Source organism: Astatotilapia calliptera, chromosome 12 (assembly GCF_964374335.1).
Source record: "Astatotilapia calliptera chromosome 12, fAstCal68.1, whole genome shotgun sequence".
NCBI lineage: Eukaryota > Metazoa > Chordata > Actinopteri > Cichliformes > Cichlidae > Astatotilapia > Astatotilapia calliptera.
The window spans coordinates 384,948-407,074 of record NC_137433.1 but is presented as its reverse complement, the minus strand read 5'-3'; the positions used below and the strand labels follow the sequence as shown (position 1 = coordinate 407,074).

General features: G+C 38.3%; 1 long non-coding RNA gene across 1 annotated transcript; it reads left to right on the top strand.

Annotated features, from left to right (window-relative positions):
* The first annotated feature begins 16,351 nt into the window (after nucleotides 1-16,351).
* Nucleotides 16,352-16,856, top strand: LOC145432426 (uncharacterized). Its single transcript, XR_013912721.1, has 2 exons — nucleotides 16,352-16,603; nucleotides 16,689-16,856. It is a non-coding gene; the product is annotated as an uncharacterized LOC145432426 (long non-coding RNA).
* The last annotated feature ends 5,271 nt before the right edge of the window (nucleotides 16,857-22,127 follow it).

Here is a 22,127-nt window from a genome sequence, read left to right as displayed (position 1 = left end):
GCCGAAGGTCTCCTTTCACGTTCCTCAGGAACGCCGTGGGACGTGACAAAACGTCGACATGTTACGCCTCGGGAGTGAGAACGCTCTGGCATTTGAATGGGGAACTCGACCGAAACAAAGTATAAGTTTTCATTATGTGAATAACTTGGAAATCTTAGCTCAAACAGCTGCAAAACCTGTTTGCCCAGCACGGAGACCTTGAGTTCTATAATATAAGGCCATAAACATGTTTGTCTGAGTCTTCTATCAAAAGTTACAGCTATTTATATGAAGTTGTACAAAAACGCTTTCTTTCGCCAAGACAGTGCGTTTCTCACTGTTACATGCATTTGAATGGGGAACTCCACCGAAACAAAGTATAGGTTTTCATTATGTGAATAACTTGGAAATCTTAGCTCAAACAGCTGCAAAACCTGTTTTCCCAGCACGGAGACCTTGAGTTCTATAATATAAGGCCATAAACATGTTTGTCTGAGTCTTCTATCAAAAGTTACAGCTATTTATATGAAGTTGTACAAAAACGCTTTCTTTCGCCAAGACAGTGCGTTTCTCACTGTTACATGCATTTGAATGGGGAACTCGACCGAAACAAAGTATAGGTTTTCATTATGTGAATAACTTGGAAATCTTAGCTCAAACAGCTGCAAAACCTGTTTTCCCAGCACGGAGACCTTGAGTTCTATAATATAAGGCCATAAACATGTTTGTCTGAGTCTTCTATCAAAAGTTACAGCTATTTATATGAAGTTGTACAAAAACGCTTTCTTTCGCCAAGACAGTGCGTTTCTCACTGTTACATGCATTTGAATGGGGAACTCCACCGAAACAAAGTATAGGTTTTCATTATGTGAATAACTTGGAAATCTTAGCTCAAACAGCTGCAAAACCTGTTTGCCCAGCACGGAGACCTTGAGTTCTATAAGATAAAGCCATAAACATGTGTATCCGAGTCTTCTATCAAAAGTTACAGCTATTTATATGAAGTTGTACAAAAACGCTTTCTTTCGCCAAGACAGTGCGTTTCTCACTGTTACATGCATTTGAATGGGGAACTCGACCGAAAAAAGTATAAGTTTTCATTATGTGAATAACTTGGAAATCTTAGCTCAAACAGCTGCAAAACCTGTTTTCCCAGCACGGAGACCTTGAGTTCTATAATATAAGGCCATAAACATGTTTGTCTGAGTCTTCTATCAAAAGTTACAGCTATTTATATGAAGTTGTACAAAAACGCTTTCTTTCGCCAAGACAGTGCGTTTCTCACTGTTACATGCATTTGAATGGGGAACTCCACCGAAACAAAGTATAAGTTTTCATTATGTGAATAACTTGGAAATCTTAGCTCAAACAGCTGCAAAACCTGTTTGCCCAGCACGGAGACCTTGAGTTCTATAATATAAGGCCATAAACATGTTTGTCTGAGTCTTCTATCAAAAGTTACAGCTATTTATATGAAGTTGTACAAAAACGCTTTCTTTCGCCAAGACAGTGCGTTTCTCACTGTTACATGCATTTGAATGGGGAACTCGACCGAAACAAAGTATAGGTTTTCATTATGTGAATAACTTGGAAATCTTAGCTCAAACAGCTGCAAAACCTGTTTGCCCAGCACGGAGACCTTGAGTTCTATAAGATAAAGCCATAAACATGTGTATCCGAGTCTTCTATCAAAAGTTACAGCTATTTATATGAAGTTGTACAAAAACGCTTTCTTTCGCCAAGACAGTGCGTTTCTCACTGTTACATGCATTTGAATGGGGAACTCGACCGAAACAAAGTATAGGTTTTCATTATGTGAATAGCTTGGAAATCTTAGCTCAAACAGCTGCAAAACCTGTTTGCCCAGCACGGAGACCTTGAGTTCTATAAGATAAAGCCATAAACATGTGTATCCGAGTCTTCTATCAAAAGTTACAGCTATTTATATGAAGTTGTACAAAAACGCTTTCTTTCGCCAAGACAGTGCGTTTCTCACTGTTACATGCATTTGAATGGGGAACTCGACCGAAACAAAGTATAAGTTTTCATTATGTGAATAACTTGGAAATCTTAGCTCAAACAGCTGCAAAACCTGTTTTCCCAGCACGGAGACCTTGAGTTCTATAATATAAGGCCATAAACATGTTTGTCTGAGTCTTCTATCAAAAGTTACAGCTATTTATATGAAGTTGTACAAAAACGCTTTCTTTCGCCAAGACAGTGCGTTTCTCACTGTTACATGCATTTGAATGGGGAACTCGACCGAAACAAAGTATAGGTTTTCATTATGTGAATAACTTGGAAATCTTAGCTCAAACAGCTGCAAAACCTGTTTGCCCAGCACGGAGACCTTGAGTTCTATAAGATAAAGCCATAAACATGTGTATCCGAGTCTTCTATCAAAAGTTACAGCTATTTATATGAAGTTGTACAAAAACGCTTTCTTTCGCCAAGACAGTGCGTTTCTCACTGTTACATGCATTTGAATGGGGAACTCCACCGAAACAAAGTATAAGTTTTCATTATGTGAATAACTTGGAAATCTTAGCTCAAACAGCTGAGAAACCTGTTTTCCCAGCACGGAGACCTTGAGTTCTATAATATAAGGCCATAAACATGTTTGTCTGAGTCTTCTATCAAAAGTTACAGCTATTTATATGAAGTTGTACAAAAACGCTTTCTTTCGCCAAGACAGTGCGTTTCTCACTGTTACATGCATTTGAATGGGGAACTCCACCGAAACAAAGTATAGGTTTTCATTATGTGAATAACTTGGAAATCTTAGCTCAAACAGCTGCAAAACCTGTTTTCCCAGCACGGAGACCTTGAGTTCTATAATATAAGGCCATAAACATGTTTGTCTGAGTCTTCTATCAAAAGTTACAGCTATTTATATGAAGTTGTACAAAAACGCTTTCTTTCGCCAAGACAGTGCGTTTCTCACTGTTACATGCATTTGAATGGGGAACTCGACCGAAACAAAGTATAAGTTTTCATTATGTGAATAACTTGGAAATCTTAGCTCAAACAGCTGCAAAACCTGTTTGCCCAGCACGGAGACCTTGAGTTCTATAATATAAGGCCATAAACATGTTTGTCTGAGTCTTCTATCAAAAGTTACAGCTATTTATATGAAGTTGTACAAAAACGCTTTCTTTCGCCAAGACAGTGCGTTTCTCACTGTTACATGCATTTGAATGGGGAACTCCACCGAAACAAAGTATAGGTTTTCATTATGTGAATAACTTGGAAATCTTAGCTCAAACAGCTGCAAAACCTGTTTTCCCAGCACGGAGACCTTGAGTTCTATAATATAAGGCCATAAACATGTTTGTCTGAGTCTTCTATCAAAAGTTACAGCTATTTATATGAAGTTGTACAAAAACGCTTTCTTTCGCCAAGACAGTGCGTTTCTCACTGTTACATGCATTTGAATGGGGAACTCGACCGAAACAAAGTATAGGTTTTCATTATGTGAATAACTTGGAAATCTTAGCTCAAACAGCTGCAAAACCTGTTTGCCCAGCACGGAGACCTTGAGTTCTATAAGATAAAGCCATAAACATGTGTATCCGAGTCTTCTATCAAAAGTTACAGCTATTTATATGAAGTTGTACAAAAACGCTTTCTTTCGCCAAGACAGTGCGTTTCTCACTGTTACATGCATTTGAATGGGGAACTCGACCGAAACAAAGTATAAGTTTTCATTATGTGAATAACTTGGAAATCTTAGCTCAAACAGCTGCAAAACCTGTTTTCCCAGCACGGAGACCTTGAGTTCTATAATATAAGGCCATAAACATGTTTGTCTGAGTCTTCTATCAAAAGTTACAGCTATTTATATGAAGTTGTACAAAAACGCTTTCTTTCGCCAAGACAGTGCGTTTCTCACTGTTACATGCATTTGAATGGGGAACTCGACCGAAACAAAGTATAGGTTTTCATTATGTGAATAACTTGGAAAAATCTTAGCTCAAACAGCTGCAAAACCTGTTTGCCCAGCACGGAGACCTTGAGTTCTATAAGATAAAGCCATAAACATGTGTATCCGAGTCTTCTATCAAAAGTTACAGCTATTTATATGAAGTTGTACAAAAACGCTTTCTTTCGCCAAGACAGTGCGTTTCTCACTGTTACATGCATTTGAATGGGGAACTCGACCGAAACAAAGTATAAGTTTTCATTATGTGAATAACTTGGAAATCTTAGCTCAAACAGCTGCAAAACCTGTTTTCCCAGCACGGAGACCTTGAGTTCTATAATATAAGGCCATAAACATGTTTGTCTGAGTCTTCTATCAAAAGTTACAGCTATTTATATGAAGTTGTACAAAAACGCTTTCTTTCGCCAAGACAGTGCGTTTCTCACTGTTACATGCATTTGAATGGGGAACTCCACCGAAACAAAGTATAAGTTTTCATTATGTGAATAACTTGGAAATCTTAGCTCAAACAGCTGCAAAACCTGTTTTCCCAGCACGGAGACCTTGAGTTCTATAATATAAGGCCATAAACATGTTTGTCTGAGTCTTCTATCAAAAGTTACAGCTATTTATATGAAGTTGTACAAAAACGCTTTCTTTCGCCAAGACAGTGCGTTTCTCACTGTTACATGCATTTGAATGGGGACTCCACCGAAACAAAGTATAGGTTTTCATTATGTGAATAACTTGGAAATCTTAGCTCAAACAGCTGCAAAACCTGTTTGCCCAGCACGGAGACCTTGAGTTCTATAAGATAAAGCCATAAACATGTGTATCCGAGTCTTCTATCAAAAGTTACAGCTATTTATATGAAGTTGTACAAAAACGCTTTCTTTCGCCAAGACAGTGCGTTTCTCACTGTTACATGCATTTGAATGGGGAACTCGACCGAAACAAAGTATAAGTTTTCATTATGTGAATAACTTGGAAATCTTAGCTCAAACAGCTGCAAAACCTGTTTGCCCAGCACGGAGACCTTGAGTTCTATAATATAAGGCCATAAACATGTTTGTCTGAGTCTTCTATCAAAAGTTACAGCTATTTATATGAAGTTGTACAAAAACGCTTTCTTTCGCCAAGAAATACCGTCTCTCTCACTGTTACATGCATTTGAATGGGGAACTCGACCGAAACAAAGTATAGGTTTTCATTATGTGAATAACTTGGAAATCTTAGCTCAAACAGCTGCAAAACCTGTTTGCCCAGCACGGAGACCTTGAGTTCTATAAGATAAAGCCATAAACATGTGTATCCGAGTCTTCTATCAAAAGTTACAGCTATTTATATGAAGTTGTACAAAAACGCTTTCTTTCGCCAAGACAGTGCGTTTCTCACTGTTACATGCATTTGAATGGGGAACTCCACCGAAACAAAGTATAAGTTTTCATTATGTGAATAACTTGGAAATCTTAGCTCAAACAGCTGCAAAACCTGTTTTCCCAGCACGGAGACCTTGAGTTCTATAATATAAGGCCATAAACATGTTTGTCTGAGTCTTCTATCAAAAGTTACAGCTATTTATATGAAGTTGTACAAAAACGCTTTCTTTCGCCAAGACAGTGCGTTTCTCACTGTTACATGCATTTGAATGGGGAACTCCACCGAAACAAAGTATAGGTTTTCATTATGTGAATAACTTGGAAATCTTAGCTCAAACAGCTGCAAAACCTGTTTTCCCAGCACGGAGACCTTGAGTTCTATAATATAAGGCCATAAACATGTTTGTCTGAGTCTTCTATCAAAAGTTACAGCTATTTATATGAAGTTGTACAAAAACGCTTTCTTTCGCCAAGACAGTGCGTTTCTCACTGTTACATGCATTTGAATGGGGAACTCGACCGAAACAAAGTATAAGTTTTCATTATGTGAATAACTTGGAAATCTTAGCTCAAACAGCTGCAAAACCTGTTTGCCCAGCACGGAGACCTTGAGTTCTATAATATAAGGCCATAAACATGTTTGTCTGAGTCTTCTATCAAAAGTTACAGCTATTTATATGAAGTTGTACAAAAACGCTTTCTTTCGCCAAGACAGTGCGTTTCTCACTGTTACATGCATTTGAATGGGGAACTCCACCGAAACAAAGTATAGGTTTTCATTATGTGAATAACTTGGAAATCTTAGCTCAAACAGCTGCAAAACCTGTTTTCCCAGCACGGAGACCTTGAGTTCTATAATATAAGGCCATAAACATGTTTGTCTGAGTCTTCTATCAAAAGTTACAGCTATTTATATGAAGTTGTACAAAAACGCTTTCTTTCGCCAAGACAGTGCGTTTCTCACTGTTACATGCATTTGAATGGGGAACTCGACCGAAACAAAGTATAGGTTTTCATTATGTGAATAACTTGGAAATCTTAGCTCAAACAGCTGCAAAACCTGTTTTCCCAGCACGGAGACCTTGAGTTCTATAATATAAGGCCATAAACATGTTTGTCTGAGTCTTCTATCAAAAGTTACAGCTATTTATATGAAGTTGTACAAAAACGCTTTCTTTCGCCAAGACAGTGCGTTTCTCACTGTTACATGCATTTGAATGGGGAACTCGACCGAAACAAAGTATAGGTTTTCATTATGTGAATAGCTTGGAAATCTTAGCTCAAACAGCTGCAAAACCTGTTTGCCCAGCACGGAGACCTTGAGTTCTATAAGATAAAGCCATAAACATGTGTATCCGAGTCTTCTATCAAAAGTTACAGCTATTTATATGAAGTTGTACAAAAACGCTTTCTTTCGCCAAGACAGTGCGTTTCTCACTGTTACATGCATTTGAATGGGGAACTCGACCGAAACAAAGTATAAGTTTTCATTATGTGAATAACTTGGAAATCTTAGCTCAAACAGCTGCAAAACCTGTTTTCCCAGCACGGAGACCTTGAGTTCTATAATATAAGGCCATAAACATGTTTGTCTGAGTCTTCTATCAAAAGTTACAGCTATTTATATGAAGTTGTACAAAAACGCTTTCTTTCGCCAAGACAGTGCGTTTCTCACTGTTACATGCATTTGAATGGGGAACTCGACCGAAACAAAGTATAGGTTTTCATTATGTGAATAACTTGGAAATCTTAGCTCAAACAGCTGCAAAACCTGTTTGCCCAGCACGGAGACCTTGAGTTCTATAAGATAAAGCCATAAACATGTGTATCCGAGTCTTCTATCAAAAGTTACAGCTATTTATATGAAGTTGTACAAAAACGCTTTCTTTCGCCAAGACAGTGCGTTTCTCACTGTTACATGCATTTGAATGGGGAACTCGACCGAAACAAAGTATAAGTTTTCATTATGTGAATAACTTGGAAATCTTAGCTCAAACAGCTGCAAAACCTGTTTTCCCAGCACGGAGACCTTGAGTTCTATAATATAAGGCCATAAACATGTTTGTCTGAGTCTTCTATCAAAAGTTACAGCTATTTATATGAAGTTGTACAAAAACGCTTTCTTTCGCCAAGACAGTGCGTTTCTCACTGTTACATGCATTTGAATGGGGAACTCGACCGAAACAAAGTATAGGTTTTCATTATGTGAATAACTTGGAAATCTTAGCTCAAACAGCTGGAAAACCTGTTTTCCCAGCACGGAGACCTTGAGTTCTATAATATAAGTCCATAAACATGTTTGTCTGAGTCTTCTATCAAAAGTTACAGCTATTTATATGAAGTTGTACAAAAACGCTTTCTTTCGCCAAGACAGTGCGTTTCTCACTGTTACATGCATTTGAATGGGGAACTCGACCGAAACAAAGTATAAGTTTTCATTATGTGAATAACTTGGAAATCTTAGCTCAAACAGCTGCAAAACCTGTTTTCCCAGCACGGAGACCTTGAGTTCTATAATATAAGGCCATAAACATGTTTGTCTGAGTCTTCTATCAAAAGTTACAGCTATTTATATGAAGTTGTACAAAAACGCTTTCTTTCGCCAAGACAGTGCGTTTCTCACTGTTACATGCATTTGAATGGGGAACTCGACCGAAACAAAGTATAGGTTTTCATTATGTGAATAACTTGGAAATCTTAGCTCAAACAGCTGCAAAACCTGTTTTCCCAGCACGGAGACCTTGAGTTCTATAATATAAGGCCATAAACATGTTTGTCTGAGTCTTCTATCAAAAGTTACAGCTATTTATATGAAGTTGTACAAAAACGCTTTCTTTCGCCAAGACAGTGCGTTTCTCACTGTTACATGCATTTGAATGGGGAACTCGACCGAAACAAAGTATAGGTTTTCATTATGTGAATAACTTGGAAATCTTAGCTCAAACAGCTGCAAAACCTGTTTGCCCAGCACGGAGACCTTGAGTTCTATAAGATAAAGCCATAAACATGTGTATCCGAGTCTTCTATCAAAAGTTACAGCTATTTATATGAAGTTGTACAAAAACGCTTTCTTTCGCCAAGACAGTGCGTTTCTCACTGTTACATGCATTTGAATGGGGAACTCGACCGAAACAAAGTATAGGTTTTCATTATGTGAATAGCTTGGAAATCTTAGCTCAAACAGCTGCAAAACCTGTTTGCCCAGCATGGAGACCTTGAGTTCTATAAGATAAAGCCATAAACATGTGTATCCGAGTCTTCTATCAAAAGTTACAGCTATTTCTATGAAGTTGTACAAAAACGCTTTCTTTCGCCAAGACAGTGCGTTTCTCACTGTTACATGCATTTTGAATGGGGAACTCGACCGAAACAAAGTATAGGTTTTCATTATGTGAATAACTTGGAAATCTTAGCTCAAACAGCTGCAAAACCTGTTTGCCCAGCACGGAGACCTTGAGTTCTATAAGATAAAGCCATAAACATGTGTATCCGAGTCTTCTATCAAAAGTTACAGCTATTTATATGAAGTTGTACAAAAACGCTTTCTTTCGCCAAGACAGTGCGTTTCTCACTGTTACATGCATTTGAATGGGGAACTCGACCGAAACAAAGTATAGGTTTTCATTATGTGAATAGCTTGGAAATCTTAGCTCAAACAGCTGCAAAACCTGTTTGCCCAGCACGGAGACCTTGAGTTCTATAAGATAAAGCCATAAACATGTGTATCCGAGTCTTCTATCAAAAGTTACAGCTATTTATATGAAGTTGTACAAAAACGCTTTCTTTCGCCAAGACAGTGCGTTTCTCACTGTTACATGCATTTGAATGGGGAACTCGACCGAAACAAAGTATAAGTTTTCATTATGTGAATAACTTGGAAATCTTAGCTCAAACAGCTGCAAAACCTGTTTTCCCAGCACGGAGACCTTGAGTTCTATAATATAAGGCCATAAACATGTTTGTCTGAGTCTTCTATCAAAAGTTACAGCTATTTATATGAAGTTGTACAAAAACGCTTTCTTTCGCCAAGACAGTGCGTTTCTCACTGTTACATGCACTTGAATGGGGAACTCGACCGAAACAAAGTATAGGTTTTCATTATGTGAATAACTTGGAAATCTTAGCTCAAACAGCTGCAAAACCTGTTTGCCCAGCACGGAGACCTTGAGTTCTATAAGATAAAGCCATAAACATGTGTATCCGAGTCTTCTATCAAAAGTTACAGCTATTTATATGAAGTTGTACAAAAACGCTTTCTTTCGCCAAGACAGTGCGTTTCTCACTGTTACATGCATTTGAATGGGGAACTCGACCGAAACAAAGTATAGGTTTTCATTATGTGAATAGCTTGGAAATCTTAGCTCAAACAGCTGCAAAACCTGTTTGCCCAGCACGGAGACCTTGAGTTCTATAAGATAAAGCCATAAACATGTGTATCCGAGTCTTCTATCAAAAGTTACAGCTATTTCTATGAAGTTGTACAAAAACGCTTTCTTTCGCCAAGACAGTGCGTTTCTCACTGTTACATGCATTTTGAATGGGGAACTCGACCGAAACAAAGTATAAGTTTTCATTATGTGAATAACTTGGAAATCTTAGCTCAAACAGCTGCAAAACCTGTTTTCCCAGCACGGAGACCTTGAGTTCTATAATATAAGGCCATAAACATGTTTGTCTGAGTCTTCTATCAAAAGTTACAGCTATTTATATGAAGTTGTACAAAAACGCTTTCTTTCGCCAAGACAGTGCGTTTCTCACTGTTACATGCATTTGAATGGGGAACTCGACCGAAACAAAGTATAGGTTTTCATTATGTGAATAACTTGGAAATCTTAGCTCAAACAGCTGCAAAACCTGTTTGCCCAGCACGGAGACCTTGAGTTCTATAAGATAAAGCCATAAACATGTTTGTCTGAGTCTTCTATCAAAAGTTACAGCTATTTATATGAAGTTGTACAAAAACGCTTTCTTTCGCCAAGACAGTGCGTTTCTCACTGTTACATGCATTTGAATGGGGAACTCGACCGAAACAAAGTATAGGTTTTCATTATGTGAATAACTTGGAAATCTTAGCTCAAACAGCTGCAAAACCTGTTTGCCCAGCACGGAGACCTTGAGTTCTATAAGATAAAGCCATAAACATGTGTATCCGAGTCTTCTATCAAAAGTTACAGCTATTTATATGAAGTTGTACAAAAACGCTTTCTTTCGCCAAGACAGTGCGTTTCTCACTGTTACATGCATTTGAATGGGGAACTCGACCGAAACAAAGTATAGGTTTTCATTATGTGAATAACTTGGAAATCTTAGCTCAAACAGCTGCAAAACCTGTTTTCCCAGCACGGAGACCTTGAGTTCTATAATATAATGCCATAAACATGTTTGTCTGAGTCTTCTATCAAAAGTTACAGCTATTTATATGAAGTTGTACAAAAACGCTTTCTTTCGCCAAGACAGTGCGTTTCTCACTGTTACATGCATTTGAATGGGGAACTCGACCGAAACAAAGTATAGGTTTTCATTATGTGAATAACTTGGAAATCTTAGCTCAAACAGCTGCAAAACCTGTTTTCCCAGCACGGAGACCTTGAGTTCTATAAGATAAAGCCATAAACATGTGTATCCGAGTCTTCTATCAAAAGTTACAGCTATTTATATGAAGTTGTACAAAAACGCTTTCTTTCGCCAAGACAGTGCGTTTCTCACTGTTACATGCATTTGAATGGGGAACTCGACCGAAACAAAGTATAGGTTTTCATTATGTGAATAACTTGGAAATCTTAGCTCAAACAGCTGCAAAACCTGTTTGCCCAGCACGGAGACCTTGAGTTCTATAATATAAGGCCATAAACATGTTTGTCTGAGTCTTCTATCAAAAGTTACAGCTATTTCTATGAAGTTGTACAAAAACGCTTTCTTTCGCCAAGACAGTGCGTTTCTCACTGTTACATGCATTTGAATGGGGAACTCGACCGAAACAAAGTATAGGTTTTCATTATGTGAATAACTTGGAAATCTTAGCTCAAACAGCTGCAAAACCTGTTTGCCCAGCACGGAGACCTTGAGTTCTATAAGATAAAGCCATAAACATGTGTATCCGAGTCTTCTATCAAAAGTTACAGCTATTTATATGAAGTTGTACAAAAACGCTTTCTTTCGCCAAGACAGTGCGTTTCTCACTGTTACATGCATTTGAATGGGGAACTCGACCGAAACAAAGTATAAGTTTTCATTATGTGAATAACTTGGAAATCTTAGCTCAAACAGCTGCAAAACCTGTTTTCCCAGCACGGAGACCTTGAGTTCTATAATATAAGGCCATAAACATGTTTGTCTGAGTCTTCTATCAAAAGTTACAGCTATTTATATGAAGTTGTACAAAAATGCTTTCTTTCGCCAAGACAGTGCGTTTCTCACTGTTACATGCATTTGAATGGGGAACTCGACCGAAACAAAGTATAGGTTTTCATTATGTGAATAACTTGGAAATCTTAGCTCAAACAGCTGCAAAACCTGTTTGCCCAGCACGGAGACCTTGAGTTCTATAAGATAAAGCCATAAACATGTGTATCCGAGTCTTCTATCAAAAGTTACAGCTATTTATATGAAGTTGTACAAAAACGCTTTCTTTCGCCAAGACAGTGCGTTTCTCACTGTTACATGCATTTGAATGGGGAACTCGACCGAAACAAAGTATAGGTTTTCATTATGTGAATAACTTGGAAATCTTAGCTCAAACAGCTGCAAAACCTGTTTGCCCAGCACGGAGACCTTGAGTTCTATAAGATAAAGCCATAAACATGTGTATCCGAGTCTTCTATCAAAAGTTACAGCTATTTATATGAAGTTGTACAAAAACGCTTTCTTTCGCCAAGACAGTGCGTTTCTCACTGTTACATGCATTTGAATGGGGAACTCGACCGAAACAAAGTATAAGTTTTCATTATGTGAATAACTTGGAAATCTTAGCTCAAACAGCTGCAAAACCTGTTTTCCCAGCACGGAGACCTTGAGTTCTATAATATAAGGCCATAAACATGTTTGTCTGAGTCTTCTATCAAAAGTTACAGCTATTTATATGAAGTTGTACAAAAACGCTTTCTTTCGCCAAGACAGTGCGTTTCTCACTGTTACATGCATTTGAATGGGGAACTCGACCGAAACAAAGTATGGGTTTTCATTATGTGAATAACTTGGAAATCTTAGCTCAAACAGCTGCAAAACCTGTTTGCCCAGCACGGAGACCTTGAGTTCTATAAGATAAAGCCATAAACATGTTTGTCTGAGTCTTCTATCAAAAGTTACGGCTATTTATATGAAGTTGTACAAAAACGCTTTCTTTCGCCAAGACAGTGCGTTTCTCACTGTTACATGCATTTGAATGGGGAACTCGACCGAAACAAAGTATAGGTTTTCATTATGTGAATAACTTGGAAATCTTAGCTCAAACAGCTGCAAAACCTGTTTGCCCAGCACGGAGACCTTGAGTTCTATAAGATAAAGCCATAAACATGTGTATCCGAGTCTTCTATCAAAAGTTACGGCTATTTATATGAAGTTGTACAAAAACGCTTTCTTTCGCCAAGACAGTGCGTTTCTCACTGTTACATGCATTTGAATGGGGAACTCCACCGAAACAAAGTATAGGTTTTCATTATGTGAATAACTTGGAAATCTTAGCTCAAACAGCTGCAAAACCTGTTTGCCCAGCACGGAGACCTTGAGTTCTATAAGATAAAGCCATAAACATGTTTGTCTGAGTCTTCTATCAAAAGTTACAGCTATTTATATGAAGTTGTACAAAAACGCTTTCTTTCGCCAAGACAGTGCGTTTCTCACTGTTACATGCATTTGAATGGGGAACTCGACCGAAACAAAGTATAGGTTTTCATTATGTGAATAACTTGGAAATCTTAGCTCAAACAGCTGCAAAACCTGTTTGCCCAGCACGGAGACCTTGAGTTCTATAAGATAAAGCCATAAACATGTGTATCCGAGTCTTCTATCAAAAGTTACAGCTATTTATATGAAGTTGTACAAAAACGCTTTCTTTCGCCAAGACAGTGCGTTTCTCACTGTTACATGCATTTGAATGGGGAACTCGACCGAAACAAAGTATAGGTTTTCATTATGTGAATAACTTGGAAATCTTAGCTCAAACAGCTGGAAAACCTGTTTTCCCAGCACGGAGACCTTGAGTTCTATAATATAAGGCCATAAACATGTTTGTCTGAGTCTTCTATCAAAAGTTACAGCTATTTATATGAAGTTGTACAAAAACGCTTTCTTTCGCCAAGACAGTGCGTTTCTCACTGTTACATGCATTTGAATGGGGAACTCCACCGAAACAAAGTATAGGTTTTCATTATGTGAATAACTTGGAAATCTTAGCTCAAACAGCTGCAAAACCTGTTTTCCCAGCACGGAGACCTTGAGTTCTATAATATAAGGCCATAAACATGTTTGTCTGAGTCTTCTATCAAAAGTTACAGCTATTTATATGAAGTTGTACAAAAACGCTTTTTTTCGCCAAGACAGTGCGTTTCTCACTGTTACATGCATTTGAATGGGGAACTCGACCGAAACAAAGTATAGGTTTTCATTATGTGAATAACTTGGAAATCTTAGCTCAAACAGCTGCAAAACCTGTTTTCCCAGCACGGAGACCTTGAGTTCTATAAGATAAAGCCATAAACATGTTTGTCTGAGTCTTCTATCAAAAGTTACAGCTATTTATATGAAGTTGTACAAAAACGCTTTCTTTCGCCAAGACAGTGCGTTTCTCACTGTTACATGCATTTGAATGGGGAACTCGACCGAAACAAAGTATAGGTTTTCATTATGTGAATAACTTGGAAATCTTAGCTCAAACAGCTGCAAAACCTGTTTGCCCAGCACGGAGACCTTGAGTTCTATAAGATAAAGCCATAAACATGTTTGTCTGAGTCTTCTATCAAAAGTTACAGCTATTTATATGAAGTTATACAAAAACGCTTTCTTTCGCCAAGACAGTGCGTTTCTCACTGTTACATGCATTTGAATGGGGAACTCGACCGAAACAAAGTATAGGTTTTCATTATGTGAATAACTTGGAAATCTTAGCTCAAACAGCTGCAAAACCTGTTTTCCCAGCACGGGAACCTTGAGCTCTATAAGATAAAGCCATAAACATGTGTATCCGAGTCTTCTATCAAAAGTTACAGCTATTTATATGAAGTTGTACAAAAACGCTTTCTTTCGCCAAGACAGTGCGTTTCTCACTGTTACATGCATTTGAATGGGGAACTCGACCGAAACAAAGTATAAGTTTTCATTATGTGAATAACTTGGAAATCTTAGCTCAAACAGCTGCAAAACCTGTTTTCCCAGCACGGAGACCTTGAGTTCTATAATATAAGGCCATAAACATGTTTGTCTGAGTCTTCTATCAAAAGTTACAGCTATTTCTATGAAGTTGTACAAAAACGTTTTCTTTCACCAAGACAGTGCGTTTCTCACTGTTACATGCATTTGAATGGGGAACTCCACCGAAACAAAGTATAGGTTTTCATTATGTGAATAACTTGGAAATCTTAGCTCAAACAGCTGCAAAACCTGTTTTCCCAGCACGGAGACCTTGAGTTCTATAATATAAGGCCATAAACATGTTTGTCTGAGTCTTCTATCAAAAGTTACAGCTATTTATATGAAGTTGTACAAAAACGCTTTCTTTCGCCAAGACAGTGCGTTTCTCACTGTTACATGCATTTGAATGGGGAACTCGACCGAAACAAAGTATAGGTTTTCATTATGTGAATAACTTGGAAATCTTAGCTCAAACAGCTGCAAAACCTGTTTGCCCAGCACGGAGACCTTGAGTTCTATAAGATAAAGCCATAAACATGTGTATCCGAGTCTTCTATCAAAAGTTACAGCTATTTATATGAAGTTGTACAAAAACGCTTTCTTTCGCCAAGACAGTGCGTTTCTCACTGTTACATGCATTTGAATGGGGAACTCGACCGAAACAAAGTATAGGTTTTCATTATGTGAATAACTTGGAAATCTTAGCTCAAACAGCTGCAAAACCTGTTTTCCCAGCACGGAGACCTTGAGTTCTATAATATAATGCCATAAACATGTTTGTCTGAGTCTTCTATCAAAAGTTACAGCTATTTATATGAAGTTGTACAAAAACGCTTTCTTTCGCCAAGACAGTGCGTTTCTCACTGTTACATGCATTTGAATGGGGAACTCGACCGAAACAAAGTATAGGTTTTCATTATGTGAATAACTTGGAAATCTTAGCTCAAACAGCTGCAAAACCTGTTTTCCCAGCACGGAGACCTTGAGTTCTATAATATAAGGCCATAAACATGTTTGTCTGAGTCTTCTATCAAAAGTTACAGCTATTTATATGAAGTTGTACAAAAACGCTTTCTTTCGCCAAGACAGTGCATTTCTCACTGTTACATGCATTTGAATGGGGAACTCCACCGAAACAAAGTATAGGTTTTCATTATGTGAATAACTTGGAAATCTTAGCTCAAACAGCTGCAAAACCTGTTTGCCCAGCACGGAGACCTTGAGTTCTATAAGATAAAGCCATAAACATGTGTATCCGAGTCTTCTATCAAAAGTTACAGCTATTTATATGAAGTTGTACAAAAACGCTTTCTTTCGCCAAGACAGTGCGTTTCTCACTGTTACATGCATTTGAATGGGGAACTCGACCGAAACAAAGTATAGGTTTTCATTATGTGAATAACTTGGAAATCTTAGCTCAAACAGCTGCAAAACCTGTTTGCCCAGCACGGAGACCTTGAGTTCTATAAGATAAAGCCATAAACATGTGTATCCGAGTCTTCTATCAAAAGTTACAGCTATTTATATGAAGTTGTACAAAAACGCTTTCTTTCGCCAAGACAGTGCGTTTCTCACTGTTACATGCATTTGAATGGGGAACTCGACCGAAACAAAGTATAAGTTTTCATTATGTGAATAACTTGGAAATCTTAGCTCAAACAGCTGCAAAACCTGTCAGGGTCCTGGGACTGGGCGACCCAGGATCCCTGAGCAGTCATGTATTTTTTTATTATTATTATTATTATTATTGTTGTTGTGTATTTTGGTGTTGCTCCTCCTTCCCTGTGCTAGTGTGTATGTGTGTGTGGGTGGCTGAGCACTTGTTTATAGGCGGCGTCAGGCCTGGAGGGTGTGGCCCTGCAAGGGGACTGGCCACACCCGAAGCCACACACCTGCTGCTGATCAGGCCTCGTCGGGGGAGCTACTTAAGAGAGTCTTGGAGCTCCCACCGACGCGGGATCATTGCATGAGACTCCACGTTAGTCACCCTGTCTAAGTTTAGTCAGAAAGTGTATGCCTGCCATTCTGAGTGTCCTGACAGCTGCCGTTATTGTTTCCCGCAGGGAGAGCGTGGAAGGCACGGAGAGCAGCGAGCACCGGGGGGTGCTGACACGGGAGCAGAGAGCACACGGACTATTCACGGGAGACACGACACGGGAGTCTGGGAGAACACGGGGATTTATTGTTACGTTGTTTTCACTCTGTAAATAAACACACTGCTTGAACTTTGAGCTCCGCGCCTGGGTCCTCCTCCTTCCCCACATCCCCACGGTGTGCCATGCCGCACCGTGACAAAACCTGTTTTCCCAGCACGGAGACCTTGAGTTCTATAATATAAGGCCATAAACATGTTTGTCTGAGTCTTCTATCAAAAGTTACAGCTATTTATATGAAGTTGTACAAAAATGCTTTCTTTCGCCAAGACAGTGCGTTTCTCACTGTTACATGCATTTGAATGGGGAACTCGACCGAAACAAAGTATAGGTTTTCATTATGTGAATAACTTGGAAATCTTAGCTCAAACAGCTGCAAAACCTGTTTGCCCAGCACGGAGACCTTGAGTTCTATAAGATAAAGCCATAAACATGTGTATCCGAGTCTTCTATCAAAAGTTACAGCTATTTATATGAAGTTGTACAAAAACGCTTTCTTTCGCCAAGACAGTGCGTTTCTCACTGTTAAATGCATTTGAATGGGGAACTCGACCGAAACAAAGTATAGGTTTTCATTATGTGAATAACTTGGAAATCTTAGCTCAAACAGCTGCAAAACCTGTTTGCCCAGCACGGAGACCTTGAGTTCTATAAGATAAAGCCATAAACATGTTTGTCTGAGTCTTCTATCAAAAGTTACAGCTATTTATATGAAGTTATACAAAAACGCTTTCTTTCGCCAAGACAGTGCGTTTCTCACTGTTACATGCATTTGAATGGGGAACTCGACCGAAACAAAGTATAGGTTTTCATTATGTGAATAACTTGGAAATCTTAGCTCAAACAGCTGCAAAACCTGTTTTCCCAGCACGGGAACCTTGAGCTCTATAAGATAAAGCCATAAACATGTGTATCCGAGTCTTCTATCAAAAGTTACAGCTATTTATATGAAGTTGTACAAAAACGCTTTCTTTCGCCAAGACAGTGCGTTTCTCACTGTTACATGCATTTGAATGGGGAACTCGACCGAAACAAAGTATAAGTTTTCATTATGTGAATAACTTGGAAATCTTAGCTCAAACAGCTGCAAAACCTGTTTTCCCAGCACGGAGACCTTGAGTTCTATAATATAAGGCCATAAACATGTTTGTCTGAGTCTTCTATCAAAAGTTACAGCTATTTCTATGAAGTTGTACAAAAACGTTTTCTTTCACCAAGACAGTGCGTTTCTCACTGTTACATGCATTTGAATGGGGAACTCCACCGAAACAAAGTATAGGTTTTCATTATGTGAATAACTTGGAAATCTTAGCTCAAACAGCTGCAAAACCTGTTTTCCCAGCACGGAGACCTTGAGTTCTATAATATAAGGCCATAAACATGTTTGTCTGAGTCTTCTATCAAAAGTTACAGCTATTTATATGAAGTTGTACAAAAACGCTTTCTTTCGCCAAGACAGTGCGTTTCTCACTGTTACATGCATTTGAATGGGGAACTCCACCGAAACAAAGTATAGGTTTTCATTATGTGAATAACTTGGAAATCTTAGCTCAAACAGCTGCAAAACCTGTTTGCCCAGCACGGAGACCTTGAGTTCTATAAGATAAAGCCATAAACATGTTTGTCTGAGTCTTCTATCAAAAGTTACAGCTATTTATATGAAGTTGTACAAAAACGCTTTCTTTCGCCAAGACAGTGCGTTTCTCACTGTTACATGCATTTGAATGGGGAACTCGACCGAAACAAAGTATAGGTTTTCATTATGTGAATAACTTGGAAATCTTAGCTCAAACAGCTGCAAAACCTGTTTGCCCAGCACGGAGACCTTGAGTTCTATAAGATAAAGCCATAAACATGTGTATCCGAGTCTTCTATCAAAAGTTACAGCTATTTATATGAAGTTGTACAAAAACGCTTTCTTTCGCCAAGACAGTGCGTTTCTCACTGTTACATGCATTTGAATGGGGAACTCGACCGAAACAAAGTATAGGTTTTCATTATGTGAATAACTTGGAAATCTTAGCTCAAACAGCTGCAAAACCTGTTTTCCCAGCACGGGAACCTTGAGCTCTATAAGATAAAGCCATAAACATGTGTATCCGAGTCTTCTATCAAAAGTTACAGCTATTTATATGAAGTTGTACAAAAACGCTTTCTTTCGCCAAGACAGTGCGTTTCTCACTGTTACATGCATTTGAATGGGGAACTCGACCGAAACAAAGTATAAGTTTTCATTATGTGAATAACTTGGAAATCTTAGCTCAAACAGCTGCAAAACCTGTTTTCCCAGCACGGAGACCTTGAGTTCTATAATATAAGGCCATAAACATGTTTGTCTGAGTCTTCTATCAAAAGTTACAGCTATTTCTATGAAGTTGTACAAAAACGTTTTCTTTCACCAAGACAGTGCGTTTCTCACTGTTACATGCATTTGAATGGGGAACTCCACCGAAACAAAGTATAGGTTTTCATTATGTGAATAACTTGGAAATCTTAGCTCAAACAGCTGCAAAACCTGTTTTCCCAGCACGGAGACCTTGAGTTCTATAATATAAGGCCATAAACATGTTTGTCTGAGTCTTCTATCAAAAGTTACAGCTATTTATATGAAGTTGTACAAAAACGCTTTCTTTCGCCAAGACAGTGCGTTTCTCACTGTTACATGCATTTGAATGGGGAACTCCACCGAAACAAAGTATAGGTTTTCATTATGTGAATAACTTGGAAATCTTAGCTCAAACAGCTGCAAAACCTGTTTGCCCAGCACGGAGACCTTGAGTTCTATAAGATAAAGCCATAAACATGTTTGTCTGAGTCTTCTATCAAAAGTTACAGCTATTTATATGAAGTTGTACAAAAACGCTTTCTTTCGCCAAGACAGTGCGTTTCTCACTGTTACATGCATTTGAATGGGGAACTCGACCGAAACAAAGTATAAGTTTTCATTATGTGAATAACTTGGAAATCTTAGCTCAAACAGCTGCAAAACCTGTTTTCCCAGCACGGAGACCTTGAGTTCTATAATATAAGGCCATAAACATGTTTGTCTGAGTCTTCTATCAAAAGTTACAGCTATTTCTATGAAGTTGTACAAAAACGTTTTCTTTCACCAAGACAGTGCGTTTCTCACTGTTACATGCATTTGAATGGGGAACTCCACCGAAACAAAGTATAGGTTTTCATTATGTGAATAACTTGGAAATCTTAGCTCAAACAGCTGCAAAACCTGTTTTCCCAGCACGGAGACCTTGAGTTCTATAATATAAGGCCATAAACATGTTTGTCTGAGTCTTCTATCAAAAGTTACAGCTATTTATATGAAGTTGTACAAAAACGCTTTCTTTCGCCAAGACAGTGCGTTTCTCACTGTTACATGCATTTGAATGGGGAACTCCACCGAAACAAAGTATAGGTTTTCATTATGTGAATAACTTGGAAATCTTAGCTCAAACAGCTGCAAAACCTGTTTGCCCAGCACGGAGACCTTGAGTTCTATAAGATAAAGCCATAAACATGTTTGTCTGAGTCTTCTATCAAAAGTTACAGCTATTTATATGAAGTTGTACAAAAACGCTTTCTTTCGCCAAGACAGTGCGTTTCTCACTGTTACATGCATTTGAATGGGGAACTCGACCGAAACAAAGTATAGGTTTTCATTATGTGAATAACTTGGAAATCTTAGCTCAAACAGCTGCAAAACCTGTTTGCCCAGCACGGAGACCTTGAGTTCTATAAGATAAAGCCATAAACATGTGTATCCGAGTCTTCTATCAAAAGTTACAGCTATTTATATGAAGTTGTACAAAAACGCTTTCTTTCGCCAAGACAGTGCGTTTCTCACTGTTACATGCATTTGAATGGGGAACTCGACCGAAACAAAGTATAGGTTTTCATTATGTGAATAACTTGGAAATCTTAGCTCAAACAGCTGCAAAACCTGTTTTCCCAGCACGGGAACCTTGAGCTCTATAAGATAAAGCCATAAACATGTGTATCCGAGTCTTCTATCAAAAGTTACAGCTATTTATATGAAGTTGTACAAAAACGCTTTCTTTCGCCAAGACAGTGCGTTTCTCACTGTTACATGCATTTGAATGGGGAACTCGACCGAAACAAAGTATAAGTTTTCATTATGTGAATAACTTGGAAATCTTAGCTCAAACAGCTGCAAAACCTGTTTTCCCAGCACGGAGACCTTGAGTTCTATAATATAAGGCCATAAACATGTTTGTCTGAGTCTTCTATCAAAAGTTACAGCTATTTCTATGAAGTTGTACAAAAACGTTTTCTTTCACCAAGACAGTGCGTTTCTCACTGTTACATGCATTTGAATGGGGAACTCCACCGAAACAAAGTATAGGTTTTCATTATGTGAATAACTTGGAAATCTTAGCTCAAACAGCTGCAAAACCTGTTTTCCCAGCACGGAGACCTTGAGTTCTATAATATAAGGCCATAAACATGTTTGTCTGAGTCTTCTATCAAAAGTTACAGCTATTTATATGAAGTTGTACAAAAACGCTTTCTTTCGCCAAGACAGTGCGTTTCTCACTGTTACATGCATTTGAATGGGGAACTCCACCGAAACAAAGTATAGGTTTTCATTATGTGAATAACTTGGAAATCTTAGCTCAAACAGCTGCAAAACCTGTTTGCCCAGCACGGAGACCTTGAGTTCTATAAGATAAAGCCATAAACATGTTTGTCTGAGTCTTCTATCAAAAGTTACAGCTATTTATATGAAGTTGTACAAAAACGCTTTCTTTCGCCAAGACAGTGCGTTTCTCACTGTTACATGCATTTGAATGGGGAACTCGACCGAAACAAAGTATAGGTTTTCATTATGTGAATAACTTGGAAATCTTAGCTCAAACAGCTGCAAAACCTGTTTGCCCAGCACGGAGACCTTGAGTTCTATAAGATAAAGCCATAAACATGTGTATCCGAGTCTTCTATCAAAAGTTACAGCTATTTATATGAAGTTGTACAAAAACGCTTTCTTTCGCCAAGACAGTGCGTTTCTCACTGTTACATGCATTTGAATGGGGAACTCGACCGAAACAAAGTATAGGTTTTCATTATGTGAATAACTTGGAAATCTTAGCTCAAACAGCTGCAAAACCTGTTTTCCCAGCACGGGAACCTTGAGCTCTATAAGATAAAGCCATAAACATGTGTATCCGAGTCTTCTATCAAAAGTTACAGCTATTTATATGAAGTTGTACAAAAACGCTTTCTTTCGCCAAGACAGTGCGTTTCTCACTGTTACATGCATTTGAATGGGGAACTCGACCGAAACAAAGTATAGGTTTTCATTATGTGAATAACTTGGAAATCTTAGCTCAAACA